The sequence below is a fragment of the Scyliorhinus canicula genome, chromosome 17 (assembly GCF_902713615.1).
Source record: "Scyliorhinus canicula chromosome 17, sScyCan1.1, whole genome shotgun sequence".
In the NCBI taxonomy this organism is placed as follows: Eukaryota; Metazoa; Chordata; class Chondrichthyes; order Carcharhiniformes; family Scyliorhinidae; genus Scyliorhinus; species Scyliorhinus canicula.
Genome location: NC_052162.1, coordinates 100,611,678 through 100,626,294, shown reverse-complemented (window position 1 = coordinate 100,626,294; position 14,617 = coordinate 100,611,678). Strand labels below are relative to the sequence as shown.

The 14,617-nt window shown below is 46.9% G+C and overlaps 1 protein-coding gene across 3 annotated transcripts in view; it reads left to right on the top strand.

The window, feature by feature from the left end:
• The window catches only part of LOC119952139 (gamma-aminobutyric acid receptor subunit alpha-3-like), a 514,541-nt gene that overhangs the window by 171,184 nt on the left and 328,740 nt on the right, over positions 1 to 14,617 (top strand). The gene's annotated exons all lie outside the window — the stretch shown is intronic.

Sequence of the window (14,617 nt, the reverse complement as noted above, 5' to 3'; positions counted from 1 at the left end):
GATGCACTTCAGCATCTCACCAAGGATCACTTGACAGCACTAGCATGGGAATAGCCGTTCTCCAAAGCAGAAAGACAAGGGCAGCTGACACACGGGAACCCCATTACCTGGAGATTCCCTTCTGAGCCACTGGTCATCCTCACTTGGAAATATATCGCCGGTCCTTCACTCTCGCTGGGTCAAAATTCTGTAACTCCCTCCCTAACAGCACAGAAACCTACATCACAAGGGCAGCAGCGGTTCAAGGAGGCAGCTTAACACCATTTTCTCAGGGGCAATTAGGGGTGGGGAATAAATGTTGGCCGAACCAGTGACACCGACACCTTGTGAATTCTGCCCATTGTCCAGAGGAATGACTGGAACAGATGAAAGAGATAGTTATATTATGTGCAGGATGGGAATATGGGATATTGTCCGAAACATGGAGATCTGCCAGTTCTCTGAGGAACTATTTTAAGGTAATAAATACTCTTCAAAGTAAAACTGACCCGGTGTAATCATAAAATAGTCTTATTCAATGGTACCGCTCCCCCCATGAAAAACATCAAACTTTAACAGGGAAATTGTTATAACATCTCATTGTTCTTGTTTTGACCTAAAGGGTTAAACAATCTGAATTCACTCTCCAAATCTTCGTCCCTCACTCTGGAGATTGCAGCATTTAAAATATATATCAAGGTTGTTTAAATGTGTTGAGGGTTTCTGCCTTGACCATCATTTCAGGCAGTGGGTTCCAGACACACATCACTCTCTCGAAAAAATTACTGAAATGCTTCAGCCCTCACAATGGGTTGGTGCATACTCGATGGGCCGAATGGTCTACTTCTGCCAGGGGTTCTAGATTCTATGACAATACACGTAATAATTTCATCCATCCCCTCTTTAGAATGGTCACATCCTTTCTGCAATGCGGTGACCAAATCTGCATAAAGTACCCCAGCTAATGTTTTATCCAGTTCTCGCATCACCTCCCGTTACTCTTAAATATTCTATGCTTTAGCTGATAAAAAAGTATCTTGCAAATCACCATATCTATCCACCCTGTTACCTTAGGGATCCCTGGATATGCACTCCAAGTTCCCTCTGTTCCTCGACACCTCATCCTATCATTTGTTGATATTCTCTTGTCCAGTTTGTCCTCCCCAAATGCATCACCCAACACTTCTCTGGACTGAATTCCATTTGTCCACTTTTTTAACCTCCCTAACCAGTCCATTCATATCTTCCTGCAGTCGACCTCTATGGGTCAAAATGTTCAGCCTCCGTGAGCCGTCAGCGAAAACGGGGATGTGGGCAGAAAATCAGGAAATGCAATTCTTGCCGGTGAGATCATGTTTCCTGATTTTCCAGGCATAATGTGGATCCCACCACTGAAGACGGGGAATCTCACTGCAATACATTATAATATCATTAGCAAGCCCTCCCGCTGGGACCTCCCCTCTCACTGAACATTCATCAGTTGCCATGTGACGCCACGCTGGCGCGATTTACAACAGTTGTATAAAAACGAACCTGATGACCTTACGTCTGAAGGGGATATTAGCGGTGAGCGCTCAGGTTACCATTACTTGGGAGCGGGGGGTGGCGGGGGGGGGGGGGGGGGGGGGGGGGTGTTCAGATTCGGCATCTCAGGGGGTGGAGTCACTTACAGGCCTTAGCAGCCCCTTCATGGCTGGAAGTGGTGCGCAGGCAGCTTTTCCAGTGTCCTCCTTTTTGGGCCTGTGGCAATATCATCGCTGAGGGATTGCTCTTCCAGGCTGGAAAGTGTGGGAGCTGGTGAATCCATCGGACCAACACTGGGGGCCTATGAGAGGCCAGTCTGCATGGGCAGAGTGGGAGACACTGACAAGGGGTGAGACCTGAAGACTCTCACACAGGGGAGAGGACAGGTCCAGTCAGAATGAACACCCACATTCAGGCATCACATGAGGCCAGAGGGCATGAGATAGAACATAGAACATAGAACAGTACAGCACAGAACAGGCCCTTCGGCCCCCCGATGTTGTGCCGAACAATGATCACCCCACTTAAACCCACGTAACCTGTATACCCGTAACCCAACAATCCCCCCATTAACCTTACACTAAGGGCAATTTAGCATGGCCAATCCACCTAACCCGCACATCTTTGGACTGTGGGAGGAAACCGGAGCACCCGGAGGAAACCCACGCACACACGGGGAGAACGTGCAGACTCCACACAGACAGTGACCCAGCCGGGAATCGAACCTGGGAACCTGGAGCTGTGAAGCATTGATGCTAACCACCATGCTACCGTGAGGCCCAAATGCCATGATGGTCCAAGGCCACTGATTATGGAGGCCACGCTGTCAGGTGTTATTGTATGAGGGATTGGCTGGTCAAGTTGGAAGTTCGGGCAGCACGGTAGCACAAGCGGATAGCACTGTGGCTTCACAGCGCCAGGGTCCCAGGTTCGATTCCCTGCTGGATCACTGTCTGTGGAGTCTGCTCGTTCTCCCCGTGTCTGCGTGGGTTTCCTCCGGGGTGCTCCGGTTTCTTCCCACAGTCCAAAGTTGTGCAGGTTAGGTGGATTGGCCATGATAAATTGCCTTTAGTGACCAAAAAGGTTTGGAGGGGTTATTGCGTTACGGGGATAGGGTGGAAGTGAGGGCTTAAGTAGGTTGGTGCAGACTCGACGGGCTGAATGGCCCTCCTTCTGCCCTGTATGTTCTATGTTCTATGCTTGTTTAATCCACAACCCTTGAATGCTGGGGGAATGAAATTGCCCTCAAAGGTGAAGTTGACTGCAAATTGCAGCCTTCATGTGCATCAGGTATGCCTCTCCGTCACAAGGGGGAGCCAGTTGCCTAATTAGGTCCCTGAACCTTTCTTGATGAGTCAATTATGCAAATATAGTCAGTATTGCACTGCATGAGTGTGCCACTGGGCACCCAATTTTTAACCCATTGGAAGCCTATCCCGCAAACATTGAACTCCAAGGCTCATACTCACATCTACACAACAGAGAGATGAGACAAATGTGGTCCCCAAGGCATTATAGTGAATTCATTCATCAGTCATTCATTCGTGATGCTCGACACGTCCCGCGAGATTCAACCGAACTTCGCGAGATGTCACAATCTGGATCTTGCCCTCATTGGGCAGACCTAACGGCCCTGCCTGGTAGACCTCACCAGGGAGCCGTCTAGCACTGGTTTCCATAAATGTGGACAAGTCGTAATGGCACCTGGGGGTCTCCCAGGTCATTAGAGACCGCTAGGTCATCAGGAACTGGGCATTGTGGTCTCCTGGCACTCCCGCTAGCACCGTGGCACTGCCATTTCAGCACCCTGGCAGTGCCACCATTGTGCTTGGGTGGCAGTGCCATGGTGCCAGGCTAGCAGTGCCAAGGTGCCCACGTGCCAGATTGCATTGCCAGGGGTCTGGCCCAGGGGTGCCATACTCAAAGATGGGGTGACAGAAATGCTCAGGGACCCCAGAAGAGGTAAATTGAGGGAAATTCATGTCTCCGGAGGCCACGGTGGGATGGCTGAAGTGGATCAAAAGATCGGGCTGTTTTTAAAAATGGCGTCCCGATCCACAAGCAGTCTTCTTGCACTGGTGAGCTGAGCTTGTCAGTAGAGGGAATGACTAAAGTGCGGCCTCGACAGGGCGTTCCTCGCCAAGGCCAAAAAAGATCAGCAAAGTGCTGTTGAATAGTGGGATCTTTCTCAGCATTGCAGGCGTCCGCTAAACCCACCTGAAACCGTTCCCTGAAATGTTTTCATTAAATCATGTATGTTTTCGAGAAGGTGTTAGATATAGTTCCTGGGGCTAAAGTGATCCAAGGATATAGGCAGAAAACGGTAACAGGTTACTGAATTAGGTGGTCAGCCATGATCATATTGAATGGTGGAGCAGGATCGAAAGGCCAAATCCTGACCCTATTTTCTGTATTTCTACAAGTCGATACTTTGAAAAAATAGGGGAAAATTCTGCCCTTCATCTTCATGATAGCCAACTTTTGGAATCTTCAGCAAACTTCTCAAAGCAGGTCCCCAACATTTAAATCAAAATCATTGATATATATCACAAACTGGAAAGGAGCCAATACTGATCTCTGCAATACACACTCGGAACAACCTTCTAGTCACAAATACACCCATCAACCAGAACCCTTTGCAGATGACACCAAGGTGGGTGTGAGGGTGAGCTGTGAGGAGGATGCAGAGATCCTTCAGTGTGATTTGGACAAGTTGAGTGGGAAAATGAATGGCAGATGCAGTATAATTTGGAGAAATGCGAGGTTATCTACTTTGGAGAAAAAAACGAGAAGGCAGACTATTATCTGAATGGCCATAAATTAGGAGAGGGGGATGTGCAACGAATATACACCAGTCACTGAAGGTACGCATGCTGGTACAGCAGATGGTAAAGAAGGCAAATGGTATGTTGGCCTTCATAGCGAGAGGATTCGAGTACAGGAGCAGGGATCTCTTGCTGCAATTATACAGAGCCTTGGTGAGGCCACACCTGGAATATTGTGTGCAGTTTTAGTCTGCAAAACTGAGGAAGGATGTTCTTGCTCTAGAGGTAGAATAGCGAAGGTTTGCCAGTCTGATCCTGAGGGAAGATTGAACTGGTTAGGATTGTATTCACTGTAGTTCAGAAGAATGAGAGAGGATCTCATAGAAACCAATAAAATTCTAACAGGACTAGACAGGGTAGAAGGATGTTCCCTATGGTGGGAGTGTCCAGAACCAGGAGCCCTAGTCTGAGGATATGTGGTAGACCATTTGGCACAGAGATGAGGGCAAATGTCTTCATCCAGAGAGTGATGAGCCTGTGGAATTTGTTACCACAGGAAGTAGTTGAGGGCAAAATATTGCATGTTTCAAGAAACAAGTGTAGCACATTGCGCGAAGAGGATCAAAGGATTTGGGGGCAAAGCAGGATTGGGCTATTGAGTTGGATGATCTGCCATGATCATAATGAATGGTGGAGCAGACTTGAAGGGCCGAATGGCCTCCCCCTGCTCTTATTTTCTATATTTCAATGATTCCTGAGTCAGTTTTGTATCCAAATTTAATTTTCCCTTGAATCTGATGAGCTTTTAATTTTAAGACCGCTGCCAGGTGAAACTTTGTGAAAAACCTTGTTAAAGTCCATGTCCACTGCATCAAATACCCTCCATGTTACTTCAGCGAAACATTCCATCAAGTTAGTCAACCAGGACCTTGCCTTGGCAAATGCATGATGATTCTCTGAAATTAATCTATGCCATTAGTCATGTGCCACACAAGATGATTAACAAGAAACGGACACACTTTGTGGACTTCTGCTGTCAAGTCCACTAAGACTTCATGTTGAGGTATTCTAATGCTTTTCATGGAGGATTACCCACTTTATCCTTCTCTATACAATTGTGCCTGTCTTATTTTGAAATTCTGGAAAGGGTTTTCAAACTGAGTTCTATTTATGAAGTTTGTATTAAAATTAAGTAAAGCTGCATAGGATGAAAAGAGAGGCCACAGATTAAAAGACTGGACAGATTGAAAGTATTGGCCCAATTGTTTCCCTCATTGTTGTGCTCTCATGTCAATAGATATTGGGCATTACGGGGAAACTCCAGTACAGAAGGTCCTCAAACCACTTATTAGAGTTCACCAAAGAATATACCTGATGCAAACGCAACATTTATAAGATGATAACATTAAATTACAGGTATTTAGGAGAATATCTGTTGCTGCCCACCACATGGTTCCTCTTTGCCTCAGAAGGAATGCCGTGGCGATTCCAGCCTTTGGTCCTTGGGCCAGGTGCTGCGCGTGCGCAATATCCCAGGACTCCGCTGACTGCAGTTCTGTCCCATGTGTGAAGTGCGGACATCACACCAGGCATAGCCGAAGGCGACAGGTGAGCTGACGCCCCAGGCACACTGGTTGTAGTAGGCATCGACCCTGTGGTAAGCCCTTGCGTTTGGATGACCCAGAGAAGCTGAGGAAGAGGTCGAGATGCACCTCAATTGTGTTTCAGAGCCCTGTATAGCCGCAATTCATATTCGGGTACAGGCCAATGGACATTTGCTCCGGATGGAGTTTGACACCGGAGTGGCTGTTACGGTTGTGCCACAGATCAAGCAGGTAGTGAGTACCTTGTCATTGACGGGTATAGCCACTTGGTTGGCCACGTATACGGGTGAGTGTTTGCATATTCTGAGCTCTACATTCATTCCAGTGATTTACGGAGGTCAGTCCCTGCGCATTCACCTCATTGTGGTGCAAGGTGATGGCCTGGCTGTGGATTTTGGTGTCAAAATTTTCACCAATATGGCCGCCATTTTGTCAGTATAATTGCCCATAAGCTGCTACATGGTCTCTTTTGTGAGGGCAACATGATCCCAGTGATAGCCTCTGCACGGATCCAGTGCTGGACTTTGTTGTTAGCCACATATGAGCACTCTTTTGACTACCGTTCAGGGACACAAATAGGGAATACGGACACTTTGAGTTGTCTTCCCCTGCTGGTAATGGCCGCTGAACCGCCCAAGCTGACTAATGTGCGCTAGCTGGTGTTGTATGGTGGATAATAGAAACAGCTTCCAGGTGAGTTGAAGGCATTCTCTTTAAAGTTCTCCAAACTAACCGTGGAAGACAGTATCCTCCTATGGGACATGAAGATCTTTGTCCCTGCAAAAGGGTAGACTTTGAAGGATCTTCATGCAGGGCATCCTGGTGCATCCAAGATGAAGATGTTGGCTAGAAGCCACGCTTGATGGCCAGGGCTAGATGCCACTTTTGAGGCATTGGCCTAGGACTGTCATATTTGTCAGGAACATCAGAAGCTCCCGCAGCAGCACCCTTATGTCTCTGGGAGTATCCTTGTCACCATTGGGCCCACGTTTATGCGGATTTTGCAGGCCCTTTTTTAGGGTGATGTTTCTGATAATGATGGACGTCCACTCAAAGTGGCTGGAGGTCCACAGAATGATGTCCATAACATCCTGAGTGACCTGAGAGTGACTACTTACTACTTTTATGTTCCATGGCATACCCGGGGGGGTCATCACTGATAATAGAGCTTTGTTTACAAGCAAAGAGTTGGACACTTTTGCGGCAAAGCGATTCGCCATGTCTGCACCACTCTTTATCACCCAGTGTTTAGCTGAGAGGGCCATACAGGCAGTAAAAAGAGGGCTGAAGAAGCCTTCCTTTGACTGGACATTGCCGCTTTAAATGGGCGGAGCCACAATTTGGACACGTCATGACGCTGACGTCAGCGCATTCCGCACGCCATCGCGCATGCACACTGCGGTCAGCCGACGTTCGCACCTGCACATCGGGGTCTTCGGCCTCATCGTCCACCCGGTAATGGCGCGCATGCGTAGGGACCTGGGAAAAGTGTGCAAAATGGCCACTCTCCTTGATGCTCAGGCCTTGCATTTTTGCGATGGCCTGCACCCTTTCTGCCTCGTGGGAGAGTAGTTTTGCTTTTTCTGCCGCCCTGATGCGGGAGTAACGATTCCTGGCATGCTCATGGACAACACACGTTTCGATGGCAATGGAGAGGGTCAGCTGTTTGATTTTGAGGAGCTGCTCCCGCAGGGAGTCGGACTGGACCCCGAAAACGATCTGATCCCGGATCATGGAATCAGCCGTCGAGTCATAATTACATGACTGCGCAAGGATGCGGAGATGGGTCAAGAAGGAGGGAAAAGGTTCATCCTTACCCTGAAGCCTCTGTTGGAAGATGTACCGTTCAAAGCTCTCATTCACCTCAATGTCGCAGTGGTTGTCGAATTTCAGCAGAGCCATCTTGAACTTTGTCTTGTCTTCACCATCGGCAAACGTGAGCAAGTTATAGATGTGGATGGCGTGGTCCCCCACAGTCGACAGGAACAGCGCGGTCTTTCAGGCATCCGATGCTGCCTCGTGGTCGGAGGCCTCGATATACAGGAAGAACTTCTGTTTGAAGACTTTCCAGTTGGCGCCGAGGTTGCCGGAGATCCGGAGTTGCGGAGGAGGCTGGATCTTTTCCATGCCGCTGGGTGGCTGCATGCTGGTTGTTGCAGATTCACTTGAGGTAGGTTCATTAGAGTTAATAACTCTCTGGTACCGTGATGTGTTATCTGTGTTGGTCTATCATCGACTGCAACTGGATACAGTAAAACGAGAAACAGGCTTCCGACACAGGAGATGGTCCAACACTGCTTTATTGAACCTGTTGATTGCTGTACATAATCTGCTGTGGGTTGACACTCTATTAACCTAACTGATAACCTCCTACTGGCTTGACCAGACTAGCTCTCTATCACATGGTGATAATGTTCATTGGCCTGTGCACGGCGACTATCTCCCTAGCCGTGTCCTGTGTGAGAGAGGGAGAGCCTTAATGCCCTGGAGGCTTTATAGTGGCGGTGTCCTGTCTGGTGATTGGTTGTTCTGTGCCATGTGTGTTCATTGGTTATCCTGTGTGTCAACCACTGCCTGTCTGCATCTCATGACATACATGAGTGGATATTATGACAGGAGGAAGACTGAATTTGAAGGTTGTTTTTGTGATTCACTATTAAAACTGAGTGTGAAGCTGAGAAAACCTGGGGAACCTGGGTTAAATCACCAGGGCCTGTTAAAATCTACATCCCAGATTATCAAACAAAATGGCCATCCAAATATTGGATGCATTGGTGGTCATCTGCCAAAAGTCTCTAGACTCTGGAGCAGTTCCTACATATTGGAGGGTGGCAAATGTAACCCCACTATTTAAAAAGGGACGGGGAGAAGAAAGGAGAGAGTTACAAACTAGTTAGCCTTACATCAGTGGTGGGAACGATGCTAGAAACTATTATAAAATATATGATTGGAGAACATTTGGAAAGCATTAACGGGATTGGAGAAAGGGTTTATGAAAGGCAAATCATTCTGAACAAATCTACTGGAGATTCTTGAGGATGTAACTAGCACAATAGATAAGGGAGAACTAGTGGATGTGGTGTATTTAGACTTTCAGAAGACTTTTGATAATGTCCCTCACAATAGGTTAGTGGGCAAAATTAAAACACATGGGATAGGGGGATTAGCATGGATCACAAATTGGTTGAAACACAGGAAACAGAGACTGAGAATAAACGGATCTTTCTCCAAGTGGCAGGCAGCGACTAGTGGGTTACCGCAGGGATAAGTGCTTGGCCCCCATCTTTTCATGACACGTATAAATGGCTTGGATGTGGGAACCAAATGTAACATTTCCAAGTTTGTTGACAACACAAAACTGGTTGGAATTGTGAGGGGGATGCATAGAGGCTTCAAGATGCTTTAGTCAAGTTGAATGAGTGGGCAAACACATGGAAGATTCAGTACAATGTGGCTGAATGTGACGTTATACACTTTGGTGTGAAAAACAGAAAGGAAGAGTATTATCGAAATGGTAATATATTGGAAAGTGTGGATGTAAAAAGGGATCTGGGTGTCCCTGTACACCAGTCAATGGAAGTGGAGAGGCAGGTGCAACAAGCAATTATGAAGCCAAATTGGAAGTTGGTCTTCATTGCAAATTTGAGTTCAGAAGTTGAAATGTTTTACTGTTGAAAAGTTGGGCCTTGGTGAGACCACACCTGGAGTATTGTGCGCAGTTTTGGTCTCCCTATTGAAGAAAAGATATAGAGAGAGTGCAGCAGAGGTTCATTCGGCTGATGCTGGGGTTGGCAAGACCGTCCTATGAAGAGAGATTGGTTCGACTGGGCCTGTATTCACTAGAATTTACAATGATGAGATGATTGAATGTATCAAATTCAGGACTGGAAGACAAGATGCAGGGAGGATATTTTACCTGGTTGGGGAATCTAGAACCATGGGCATAGTCTCCGGATATGGGCCAGACCATTTAGAACTGAAATTAGGAAAATTGTATTCACTCAAAGGGTAGTGAGTCTGCGGAATTCTCTACCACAGAAGGCTGTGGAGGCCAAGTCATTGAATGTATTCAAGAAAGGGATTTTTTTTTATATGCTCACAGCATGGGGCGGCATGGTGGCACAGTGGTTAGCACTGCTGCCTCACAGCTCCAGGGTCCTGGGTTAAATTCCAGCCTAGGGAAAATGAGCTGCAGACTAGGAGGCGGCATGGTGGCACATTTTGCTTTAGTGTGGAACTGATGCCGGGAGATGGCACTGCTGCCTCACAGTGCCAGAGGCCCGGGTTCAATTCTGACCTTGGGTGACATTGTGGAGTTTGCACTTTCTCCCCGTGTCTGTGTCGGTTTCCTCCGGCCGCTCTGGTTTCCTCCCACAGTCCAAAGATGTGCAGGTTACAGGTAGATTGTTGGCCACGCTAAATTGCCCCGTAGTGTCCAAAAGGTTAGATAGGGCTACTGGGTTATGGGGTAGGGTGGAGGCATGGGCTTAGGTAGGGTGCTCTTTCAAAGGGCTGGTGCAAACATGATGGGCCGAATGGCCTCCTTCTGCACTGTAAATTCTATGATTCTATGAGTATCAGTGGGGTATGGCGAGAATGCATGAATATGGCATTGAGATCAAGGATGAGCCATGACCACATTGAATGGCAGAGGAGCCCAAAGGGCCAAATGGCCTTCTCTTGCAGTCTAGTTTCCATGTCTAATGTCATCCCGTAAAATTAAAATCATTGGCTTACGGAAGGGCTTAAATTATCTGTATTGTGCTGAATTCATCTTTTTGTTGTTGAATTTTTAGTTTGAATTAACATCTGTGGAGATATTTGCAATTGAATGTGTAGTTTATGGTATTTTTGACCACAGTTTGCCTGTTAAATGATGTTTATGTCATGTTAATTCTGGATGTTAAAGTATAAGATAAATGACTGTCTGGTTTGTTAACTCGTGTACAGTAAAATGTCTTCTGCTTCGTCTAATTTAAGAAGGTTGCAGGTTCCTAAACAGATTATGACCAAATTTGAGGGCCTGGTCTGGAATTCTAATAATGTGAAAAGGCATAGCCAAGGTCAGTGTGATTCAGCCAGTACTGGCTTACATCTCACAGCTTCCAAATAGACTTGCTGCATGGAAAAGAACCAAACTCCATTTTACTTTTCCTCTCCAAAATATTTGTGCCTTTTACAGCGATCTGAGGAAGTTATGAAATTTGCTGTCATCAATTTTCATTAAAATTAAAAATACACAATGATCCAAATGCAATTCAATTGTGGAAAACACATTTCAGCTTCACCTTGACCTTTGGTGTCCCACCCGTGAGCCATGAAGGCAAAACACTTTAAAGGAATTGAAAAGCTGTTAAAACATGCGGAAATCATCAGAAACATGACATTTCCTATCAGGAAGACAGAATTTCAGGTTCCTCATCACATTTGAAAAAAAGGTCTCTCCCCCTCAGTCTTGAATCTATAAATGTTTCACCTTAAACTACAATTCTTTTAAAAATTATGGTCTGGATTCTCCATTTTAAGTCCCCACGCCGTCAAAGTCTCCACTGGCGTCAAAAGGTCACAGATTCACCTTACAGGGGCTAGCAGGCAGCTGTCGTAGAGTTCGCAGCAATAGGCGCCGATACGGCCCCACGCACTTCCGGATCAGAGGCCGCGCATGCGCACGGCGGCGGCCTCCTGCGGCCGCGCCACGCTCCATGGCAGACTCAGCCCGCGGACCTGGACGGGCAAAGTAGTGCCCCGCATCGGCCGCTCGCGTGTCCCAAACCGCCCGCACACATAACCCCCAGACCCGAATGAAGCCCCCACCCTCCAATCGGCCCTCCTCCTGGACTGGGTCCGCGAGGATCCTGGACAGTGGGACCATGAGAGGTCCACACCGTCGGGAATTCGGTCGATTGACAACAGAGCATGGCAGGGTGGGCTCTGAGGCTGTAGATACTCGGTGCGGTGTACTCCACGAGTACACTGATTTTCGGGGGGGCAAAGAATTGAAGAACCGGAGCTGCTCCTGATTCTGTGCAGCAAACAGAACGTGATTTCGGCATCGGGGTGCGGAGAATCCAGCCCCATGTATTCCTGTTTTGTGGTTGAGGGGTGTCAAATGCTCCTTACATTATGAACTCTTTGGTATGTCTCTGGATTGTTGCTATAGTGCTGTCAGTTAATCCTCAGATCGTTCTGGGTTTTTTTTTTACTCATCAGTCACAAGATCAAAGAATGCCGTCACCTTCTGAATGCCCATCATATTCCATACAAGCAACATCCCTTGTACTGATTAGTCTGTTTAGATTGGAAATTTAGCACAACATCAGTTGGATTATTACACTCAACATTCCCTTTTCTTTCTGTTCCAATCTCATGTCCATTACTGGAGATTGTTCACATAATTTATCAGAACCAGAATTTCACTGTGAACACAATAAGAGACCAGCTTTCACAATTTAATAGGTGAGTTAAGCTCAGCAATTCTAATGTAATTCAGACTAATAGCTTAAACTAACTCAAAACATGACAGATAAAATGATCCAAATGCCACAAGATTCCAACAAAACCACAGTAAATTGGAATTTTTCTTCTTACCCTTACTTCAGGTGCCTTTCCACATGATTACAAATAGTGAAAAGTTAAATTTCACAAAAAAAAATTATTTCTTCCTCACAGAAGGTGCTGACTCTCCCCGCCTCCCCTGAAGGTGCTGATTGAAGGATGGCATAGTGAGACATTGGTTAGCTTTGCTGCCTCACAGCACCCAGGGACCCCTCAGGCGACTTGTCTGTGGATTCTGCACTTCCTCCCTGTGTCTGAATGGGTTTCCTCCGGGTGCACCGGGTTCCTCACACAGTCCAAAGATTAGGTCGATTGGCCATGCCAAATCGCCCCTTATTGTCCAGAGGTTAGGTGAGGTTATGAGGTTGCGGGGAAGTGGGCCTGGACGCGGTGCTCTTTCAGAGGGTCTGTGTGGATTTGATGGGCTGAATGGCCTCCTTCTGCACTGTAGGGATTCTATGATTGTCACATAATCTGGGTATGAGGTCTGCAGACTAAGAAAAGACAGGGGAGCCTGTCCTGATTTCCCTGTGGAAACCATTCATCAACTCATCGGTCTTGCAAAGATGGAAAGCTGAAGTACCTGCAGGTTTTTGCTGGGTCCGTTTTCTCATCAGCTCATATTTGTATCACACGTTATACATAGTAAACTAGTCGAGCCAATTCACATTGGCAAAGTTTAATGCTGACACACTGCAGGAAGTACCACAGCAGGTGACTAAAAGCTTGGTCACCGTGCCCAGTTTTAAGCTCACCGAGAGGGAGGAAAGTGAGGGCAGACATGGAGGGAATCCCAGAGCTTAGGACTTCGGCAGCTGAAGGTGCAATGGTGATATGATTAAAATTGGGGATCCTTGAGAAGCTGTAGTTAAAGGATGCAGATATCTCAAAGGGTTGTAGGACTGGAGGAGATTACAGAGGTCGCGAGGGATGAGATCATGGAGAAATTTGTCAACAAAAAAGAAAATTTTAAAATCAAGATGTTGCTTGGCTAGGAGCCAATGTAGTTAGAGAGAGGAGGGTTGATAGGTGAACGGGACTTGGTGTGAGTTAAGACAAAGGCAGAAGGATTTTGGATAAGTTCAAATTTATAGAATGTTGAATAGCAGCAGGAGTCCTTTGGAATAGTCAGTGTTATGCAGGTGGAAATGCCTAGTTTAGTGATTGAGGGATACGTGGTCAGAAGCTCACCTTGTGGTCAAATACGATACCAATGTTGCAAGCACTCTAGGCTAGCCTCAGATATTTGCCAGGGGGAGGGATGGACTGAGTGGATACAGAGATAGTGGTCGGTGCTGTAGACTGGAGGAAATTTGCACTCATTTTTTGGCAATGCAGTTTAATAGAGACAGTGCAAAGGACAACCGAGACAATGGTGAGGTAGAACTCAGTGCCGTCAATGTAAATGTGAAAGTTGATGTTGCGTTTTCAAAGATATCGTAGAGGGGCAGCATGGGGTGTGACATTAGAGAACCTTATGATACTCCCGACACAATGTTGCAGGAACAGGAAGAGAAACTATTACAAGTGGTTCTCTGGCTATGATCATATAAGAATAGATGCGGGCGACTGCAGTCCTGTCCAGCTGGATGACAATGGAGATGCTTTGGAAGAGGATGGTGTGGTCAACCAAGTCTGAAGACTGGTCGAGAAGGCAGAATAGTTTACCTTTGTCACAATCACACAACATTTTACTTATGACTTTAAGAGGGAAGTTTCAGTACAGTGATAGTATAGCTAGGCACTTAGACAAGCTTAAGGCAATTGGAAAGAGTCAGCAAGGGAAATCATGTTGAACTACTTTACTAGCATTCTTTGAAGGTGTAACATGTGCTGTTGGGATTGATGTTTGGCCTGCATCACAGAACAAAGAGCCAGAGGCATCAAATTGGTTGCGGTGAGGATATTTTAATGTTCCTCGTACAAGTGCACACTGCTGACACACTACCCCGTTGGTCTCACCCCACTGTCTCCCCCCCCCCCCCCCCCCCAACGCACATTCTACTCCTTACTTCCACCGACCCTCACCCCCTCAGTTCCCTCAGTGATCCTCGATTTGTTTGGCCTTCCTTGCTCTACCGCTACACCTAGGTGAATCCCCAGGATGCAAATCAGAGATGGAGGCAGCCAGCTGCTATCCCATCCCATTACCTTCAAAGGACAGGACGGGCATCCTCTTGGAGGCTCTGG